This window comes from Rana temporaria, chromosome 1 (genome assembly GCF_905171775.1).
Source record: "Rana temporaria chromosome 1, aRanTem1.1, whole genome shotgun sequence".
NCBI classification, from domain to species: Eukaryota; Metazoa; Chordata; class Amphibia; order Anura; family Ranidae; genus Rana; species Rana temporaria.
The window spans coordinates 516,263,222-516,272,328 of record NC_053489.1 but is presented as its reverse complement, the minus strand read 5'-3'; positions in this window follow the sequence as shown (position 1 = coordinate 516,272,328).

The window sequence follows — 9,107 nt, the reverse complement described above, 5'->3', positions numbered from 1 at the left end:
AAAAAAAAATTGATTAATCGAACACGAAAATTTTAATCAGTAACAGCCCTAGTATATATATATATATATATATATATATATATATATATATATATATATATGTGTACGTATATATATTATATATATGTGTGTATATATATATATATATATATATATATATATATATATATATATACTAAATATACTGGAGCTAACTGAATCACCTGCCTGCTAAATCTGTCTAAATGAAATGAAATGACACTCTCTTTGTGACACTCTCTCTCTCTCTCCGCCGAAACACACTACAGAAGGCCGACGTACAGGCGTCATTATATAGTGTGGGGTGGGTACTTAATCCCCTGAGTCATGATTGGCCAAAGGCGCTGTGATTGGCCAAATGATGCGGGTCATAGTGCATGCTTGGCCAATCATCAGCCAGCAATGCACTGCGATGACGCAGTGCATTATGGGCCGTGACGCGCCGCTTGAATTCGGCGAATGGCCCATAATGTTCGAAATTCGGCGAACGAGCGAACAGCCAATTTGTGTACACTACTCCCTCATCTTATATTCTCCATAGTAGAATGCTGGACTCCAACATTTCTGCGTTTTCATGTTCTGCAAAATACTTCAATCACCAATAAAGCAACCTAGGCAGTAGCCCAATGTGTCCTAATTGCCAAAGAACAAATTTGATTATCAGTCTACATTAAATTTACTCAACATTGATGCTAAAACCTATGCTTAGAGACAGTTGCTACCAACAATATTACCTTGAACATGTATTCTAGTGCAGAAAATAACACTAAAGAGTTTGTGTGATTACAATGTCTACAATGGGACAATGTATATTTCAACCACTTCAGCTCCCATTCCGTATACCCCTTATGCACCAGAGTAATTTACATTTATACATTTCCACTATGGGCCTAGTTATTCACTAATACATTTCTCATTACTTAGGATGCCAAAGTAACACATATATTAATGTATTTTTTTGTGAACAAACAAGGAATTTTTGGAAATGTTCTTGTTTTTTTGTCAAAATTTGACAAAAAAACATGTAACAAAACAAAAGTGGTTTTATTCTAAAATAAGTCCAGTTTATAGGAACACAATAATGTGTTCTGCTGCAAAGCATTAAAAGGGGTTTTGCAAATAAATAAAAAGCTTTTTTAATTATGTGTGTGTTTTTTATGCTTCAAAACTAAAACAATTGAAAATGAAAACAAGCTTACACAAAAATGGGCAAAAAAATTATAGTGAGACTAAGCGCGGATGAGGAGGAAGACATTGATTAGGGCTGTTTCACATACAAATGGATGTGTACATATAGGAGACAAAGTTGCCTGACAAATGTAATCATAAGCAAAATAACTTTTTTAAACACTTATAACCTACAGTAGAACATACAAAAACCCATAAAATTAAATCATAATTGACCAAATATTAAAAACCCAACCATGGCAGCTGCAGAAAAAAATGTGTAAACTTCCCCACTCCCCCAAAAATAGAGGCGGGGGAATAATTATGCAATTACAAGTGTTTATAGGTATGTGTACCCCAGTAGGGGGCACAATCTACATAAACTAGATCACAAAACAAAACTTCCCTTCCATATTGCAAGTAACTGGGTGTTCTTCAAAATTCCTGAAAGTATCCTTTGTTAGGATATATTCTGTGTAGGGATGAGCTTTGGTTTAAAGACCATAATGTGTCTTTACATTTCAAACGGAAACAAAATCAGGATGCATCCAGTCTAGAATTTTGGGGCGTTGATCACTTCGAGCCACATCCGTGAGTTGTCAAAACGTGAGACTCAGTGGATTTTTTTAACCAATGTTTTATCACCCAAAGGACTGAATATAGAAGTCAGGAAGTGACGAAACGTGTCAGTGTCATGATCTCGTTGGTTAACCAGAAGTGACGCTTGCGCTCCAAGGGCCACTGAGGTATCAGGAAGTAGATCGAGAAGAGCTGCTGTACACAGACAACTCTGTCTACTATCTCTGGTGACCTGGTGAATAACTCTTGCACTTGCACTTTTTTTAAGGCTTCAAATTAACTGCATTTTAGTACGTATATATATTGTAAGGGGGGGTTTTTGGGTGCTATTAAAACTTTTTGAAACAGTTTCATACTATGTGGACAATTCATTTTTTTCACATGAGATTACTGGACCTTTAACAAATGTGACTAAAGTTTGGTGGAAGGCCAGCTGGAGCGTTGGAGGATCAGGCTTGGATGTGAGGTGTATTATACTCATAATTGTGGTGAGTGCATCCCCAAAGGGGAGTCTTTTTTCCATGTGGTGAAGCGATTGGTGAACGGTGGTCTACTTAAAATCAATCACTACACAAAGCTACAATTTTTTCCTTTATGAACTATATGAACTACATAAGGAAGCTTGTCAATTTGGTTCTTTTGACAAGAGCGCTGCTACAATATTTATGAGGACATTTTATTAAGGTGTGTTTTTTTAATATTATTTTACCAATATATGATTTTCTTTACAGCGGCTGCTATTTTAGGTGATTTTATGATTAGTATTATATTTTCATGTTTATTTATGGCACATCATATTGCATAGAGATTCTGATTGCTTATTCCTGAGCGCTGAGCGGTGTTTATATAGGAGGGTTGTTTCAGCATTTTTTAACATATATAAATATATATATTATTTTATTAAAACTATACATGTATGTCGTTTCACAACAGATCTGCAGTAGATGCATTATTGCTATCTAGTCCATTCCTAGACAAATTAAACATTTTAATTCTTGTTTTGACCTTTTCCACTAGTCCCTCTAGGTATGAATCGATAAGCAGCAGAATAGCCCAGGTTTAACATATAAATGAAGAAAGAACATTTCACTAGATGGCACTATTGCTTTGTAAATGGTGTCTATCGTCTCAGAATATTTTATTAAGATGCAAAAATGGACTGGCTAACAAAATATTTTATTAGATATAAAAATATACTAAATAAAACCTTTTTCATTTTACTGTTAATATTCAATATGCAGTATTTTTTTGTAAAGTCCAAATACAAAAGTCATTTTTTCACAGTAGCATTTAAAATCGCATACAGAGCAGGAAAATAACCAATGCATTCCTAATAAAAAAATAAATAAATTGTTAGTGCTAATTAGGGCTCCCAAAGCACCCATTGAGTTCGCCAGTATAAATCATTTTGAACACCCCAAAGGACCATAATTCTTTTCATCTTAAATATGATGATGTTAAGAAATGTATTTGTATATTAGATAGTAATTTCTATAGGGAGTTTTTCAGTTTTAGAGGGGCACATTGCCCAGGAAAATGAATAATAGCTATCAATCAATTGCATGCCTTTTTATTAGGCTTTCTTGTACACATCCAAGCTATTTGTTTAAAGCGCCACTGTCATTTGCCTCAGATTATCTTAATGTCAATCCCTGCAATAGAGAAGGTATTATGCTCAACTCTTATGTAGTCCTTGTGTCCTATTTTCACTCCATTCAAACGCTCTCAGACTCTTTTGCATTCAACACCTCAGTGAGTGTCATATAAACTATGGGCCGGATTCAGAGAGACTTACAGTAGATACGCTGTCGTAAGTCCGAATGCGTGCCGTCATATCTTTAGGCGTATTCTGGAAACCAGATACGCCTGAATTTGGCCAAGATACGAACGACGTGAGTCTCCTACGCCGTCGTATCTTGGCTGCCTATTTACGCTGGCCGATAGGGGCGTGTACGTTGATTTACGCATCAAATATGTAAATAAGCAAGATACGCCGATTCACGAGCGTACGTACGCCTGTCGCAGTAAGCTACGCCGTTTACGTAAGACATACGCCGGCGTAAAGATAAAACACCTCTCTAGGTGGCGCAGCCCATGCAAGGTACGGACGACGGAACAGCCGTTGTATTTTACGTTGTTTGCGTAAGCGTACGTGAATGGGGCTGGGCGTAGGTTACGTTACGTTCTAAAGCATTGAGTATTTGCGACGTGATTCGGAGCATGCGCGCGCATGCGCCGTACCAACGGCCCTCATTTACATGGGGTCACGGTTACTTTACATGTAGCACGCCCACTACCTGCCTAATTTGAATTAGGCGGGCTTAGGGCCCTTTCACACGGGCGGATCAGTAATGATCCGCTCCGCGTGTCCTCAAAAGCTCAGCGGGGATCCTCCGTAAAATCCCCGCTGAGCTGGCAGCTGACAGGGCGGTCCCCGCCGGACGGATGAAATTGCGTACGTACGGTCCGTACGTGTGAAAGGGCCCTTACACCGGGCCATTTTCGCTACGCCGATGTAACTTAGGGAGCAAATGCTTTGTGAATACTGTACTTGCCTCTCTATGTTAGGTCGGCGTAGTGCAAATGGGATGCGCTATGCCGGCCAAAAGATACGCCATTGTATCTGAATCTGGCCCTAAATTGTTAAAAGTATTGGGGCACCTGCCTTTACACGCACATGAACTTTAATGGCATCCCAATCTTAGTCCGTAGGGTTCAAAATTGAGCTGGCCCACCCTTTGCAGCTATAACAGCTTCAACTCTCTGGGAAGGCTGTCCACAAGGTTTAGGAGTGTGTTTTTTGGGAACGTTTGACCATTCCTTCAGAAGCGCATTTGTGAGGTCAGGCACTGATATGAATGAGAAGGCCCGGCTCACAGTCTCCGCTCTAATTCATCCCAAAGGTGTTCTATTCGATTGAGGTCAGGATTCTGTGCAGGCCAGTCAATTTCCTCCACCCCAAACTCACTCATCCATGTTTTTTTAGACCTTTCTTTGTGCATACAAAATCCAACTTCAGCTTTGCATAGTTCATATTGCCAATAAATATAGTAAATTCATATGAATTTATTAAAACATAACTTTAATTCAATCTTATGCTATTCATTAGAGAGGCAAAGAAAGACAGATATTGCCTCAATCAGTACAAACAGTGATAAAATACACCAACAATAGGCATCGTGTGTGTCAGAACAAAAACATGTCTTTGTTACATATAAAAGGATTGAAAGCATGTGTATGAGGACCACCATGAGGCCTTTCGTGATAGCAATCCCTGTAAAAAAACGAGTTAATGTAACCTTCAACCTCATTTCAGTTAGGGGGATCGTAGGTGCCCCGTACGTATTGCATCAAAAGAGATTATATAAAAATCTGTATGAAAAATATGACAGAGCGTGCGCAAGTCAGGGAACAGACCTGCACGCTCTTTTTCAAGGTCTGTTCCCTGACTTGCGCACGCTCTGAAACGCATCGTGGTCCTCCTCGGCCCCCGTTCAGCTGACGTCATCCGCCAGCACTCAAGATTCCAGCCCTGCAGTATTCCATCACCTGTAAAGGGAAGGAGATCGCGCTAAAATTATACAGTGACAATAAATGGTGAAAAAGTTCAAATCAATATGGATAGTCCCGCCACACAGGCAAATTCATAAAACAATCTCCCAAGTGCACCAACGAATCCACAAGAAGAGTGCTTGAAAGGAAAGATCCTCCACCAAGGTTACAAAGGGCCTCTTACCGGATGGAATTGATCTCCATATTATAAGAGATCTCACACAGCATGATAAGAGGTACTGGGATGATATCACATAGGCAGCCACAACAATGGAATCCTTATCAGAATATGTCCTCATTTAGCCAGGAACTCCCATTAGAACATCCACAGGTATGCAAAAAACAGAAAGGCTCACATAGTGTAAAATCCTTTTTTAATTGTTGGAAGTAAATGAAATCGCACTTACATGAATTGTGTTAAAAATGAGCACATAAAAGCCGGCCAGCTTAGGAAAAACAGCCCGTATCCGGGTAGAAGGTACGCGGTGACGTCAGCACGCCGCCTCCCAACGTTTCGTCGCGATAGGACTTGATCACGGGATCAAGTCCTATCGCGACGAAACGTTGGTATAACGTTATAATATGGAGATCACTTCCATCCGGTAAGAGGCCCTTTGTAACCTTGGTGGAGGATCTTTCCTTTCAAGCACTCTTCTTGTGGATTCGTTGGTGCACTTGGGAGATTGTTTTATGAATTTGCCTGTGTGGCGGGACTATCCATATTGATTTGAACGTTTTCACCATTTATTGTCACTGTATAATTTTAGCGCAATCTCCTTCCCTTTACATTTGTCTTTGTGTAGTATAACACTTTTTGATCGCAGCTTCACACATTTTTGTAAAATAAGCGCAATATTTCCTTTGTAGTATTCCATCACCGCTGATACAGTCGGCTCCATCCGGCACCGAGCGGATGCTGACATCTGGCTAAACGATACCACCCTCGATCCTGGCTTCACTGACCTGCTCTAAAGTTCTACACCAGCTTCCCGGACTTCACCATTGCCTGATATGATGTAAGTGCTGGATACTTTTGTTTGGACATATTAAAAACAGATTACTCAGAGGCGCTTCCCCTCTTGTTTTTTTCTTAGCATTAATTTCAGTCAACTGTATTAGTGTGTCAGCTAATACTAATCATCAACGGTATTAGTATGTTCACAAACAGAGATTTCAATTGCACACTCTATTGGCAAAAGCTTGCACTTTCAAAATTGCATATATCTTGTAAAGGCAACACAAAGTGATGTAGATTTATGTATCTGCTGTACAGTTCTCATGCAAATGACCCAGTAAACAATAGGAACAGCCTCTCTAGTTAGTATTGCAGCCACAAGCAACTATTGTTTCCAATAAGAGCAATCTCATCAGTTATATTCCAGTGACAAACATCCATTATTTGTAATCAACTGTGATGTTGTATCTGGCTTAATGATCGCTCGCACTACTGCCAAGAGCTTGCCTATTGCCAAAGTTGCATAATGGCAATCTTCCTCCTATCCATAAGCAACAACATTACAAAGCAAAATGGATGGATGCACTTGATAGCCAGTATTGTATGCACTATGCAGATTTTTTTTCAGGGGGGAACTTGGGGGAACTCAGTTCCACCACCTCTGGCTCAGACCCTTTGGTGCCTGCTCACCACAATCACTTGTAAACACAGAAGTCTGCGTGTAACCCCCCTGAACTCTGCACCCTGTATGTAATGCAATCCTGGTATTTAATGCCTCTTTAATACCCTTCTACTGTTTGTGAAATATGAACGGGGTCGTGGTTGAGTTCCTGCACCTATTTTCTGAGAAAAAAAGCTCTGATTGTATGTATGCAGTCCAAACATATTCACTGATATTAAGGTCTGTTGACAGTGTGATCACAGTGATAGAAATACAGAAATGCAATTATTACAATGTAAAAAAAGTATGTATATGTAAAGTTTTGTGTTAAAAATTCTGTATATAGCCCTACAGAGCAGGCAATGCACAGTCCACATGGGCTTTGCTGCTTAACTGCAAACAGGAAACAGGAACTTTATTATCAGACAAAAGGCAATAGAGTATACAGTACTATAGATGCAGCCACAACCTAATAAACACTGCCATCTACTGGCCCATTGTGTACAAAATACTTGAACAATGTATTCCAACACCCCCACTCAGCAACTAATCCTTATTTTAGTTCCATTTCAGATCTCTGTTCTATAAACCTGTTTCTTGTAAGTAATTTTGTTAATTACTGTGATCCACTTTGTTTCTCATGAGTTGGAAGTCTTTGCACCTCATCCTATGAATCTGGCTATGGTTTTAATGCTACGCAAGCAACATAGGACAGAAGTTTGGCTGGGATGCCTATGTTGCTTATGGAGGATTTCCTGATTGAAGCCTCTTGTGGCCTGGTTTCTTTTTCTACAGTATTTGGATTGCCTGTGTTAATTTCTATTTCTTTGTCACTTTGTTGCTTGTTTTTACGTGACACTGGTGTGGAATTTCCCTCATTTTTAAGTGTCTGTGTTAGTGAAATTTTGAACACACTGAAGTTTCATCAATAATTACACTTCTACTAATGGTTACTTTGTTTGTGTCTTGTGCAGAATTCTGTATCCCTATTGAGATTCACTGTACCCCATAAGTACACCTTCCTTTGCACAAACATCCCATGTTGTACGTTTTTTTTAGATGTGCACAAAAATGTTTAGATGGTTTGAATTTGGGGCCCTTGCATTCCACAGTTCATATGGAGTTTTCTCTGTTAATTTTCCTGTTAGCTGATTTTGGAGATAGCATAATAGCCTCTTCCCAGTATGTGGTTGGCATATTGGCATCAAACAGCATGGTTCTTCAACTATCACATAAAGGGTGGTTCATTCTTGCTGCAACCCTGTTTTGTTCTGGGTTGTATGGTACAGTAGTTTGAAATACATGCTTTCTGAGAATCACCTGTGTGTTATCACCGTATATTAATTTCCATCGTCTGTGCGCAATATACTCAGCATTTTGGCATATTTCCTGCTTATTTGAGCCAAATACTGTTCAAGTTTTTCTGCTACTTCACTTTTATTGTGTAACAGATCTAGTGTAGTATACCTAGAGTTATCATCTTCATAAAATACTTCTTCTTTCCTGGAGTAAATTCCATTGGACTGCAAAGATCTGAATGAACCCATAGTCAAGAGGTATCTTAGCTCGGCTATTGCTCTGCTTTGGAAAAGCTTTTCTTGTCAATTTTCCTTTTATGCACTGGTGCATTTCATTGTTTGATCACATGGACTCATTTCTATCCCATTTGCATAGTCATTCCCAGGTAATTTCTTCATTATGTCAGGACGTCTGTGCCCAAGTCCTATGTGCCATGTGTAAATGCAGTTTGAATGTTTTTCCTTCTTGGCTGTATTAACCCTCTCACTGTAGTTCCGTTTAGAGTACATGAATGAATGAATCCCTAGGGCTCTTTCACACATGAGTTTGGGGGTGGTTAAAAAAACATAGTTGAGCTGTGCTTTTAGCGCCAACTGCTACCCCTTTAGCAATAGTGGCAGTGGCTAGGGCTGTACACATGCCGCGACTGCAATGCTGTGCTTTGCAGCCATGGCAGAAATGATACCCCCATTGAACACCCATTTAAGTGAATAGCGCTGCTCTGCAAGTGCCCTGCAACTGCATTCAAAGCACACGATTGCGGCATGCTAGTGCGGAGTTAAAGCAGGTTGCTGAGGAGGTGTCAGGGCTGGACTCAGCCCTTTCTTCTCTGAGCTGACCGCTTAGCTGTTGGCTAATTGCCAGCTCTTATCTCTC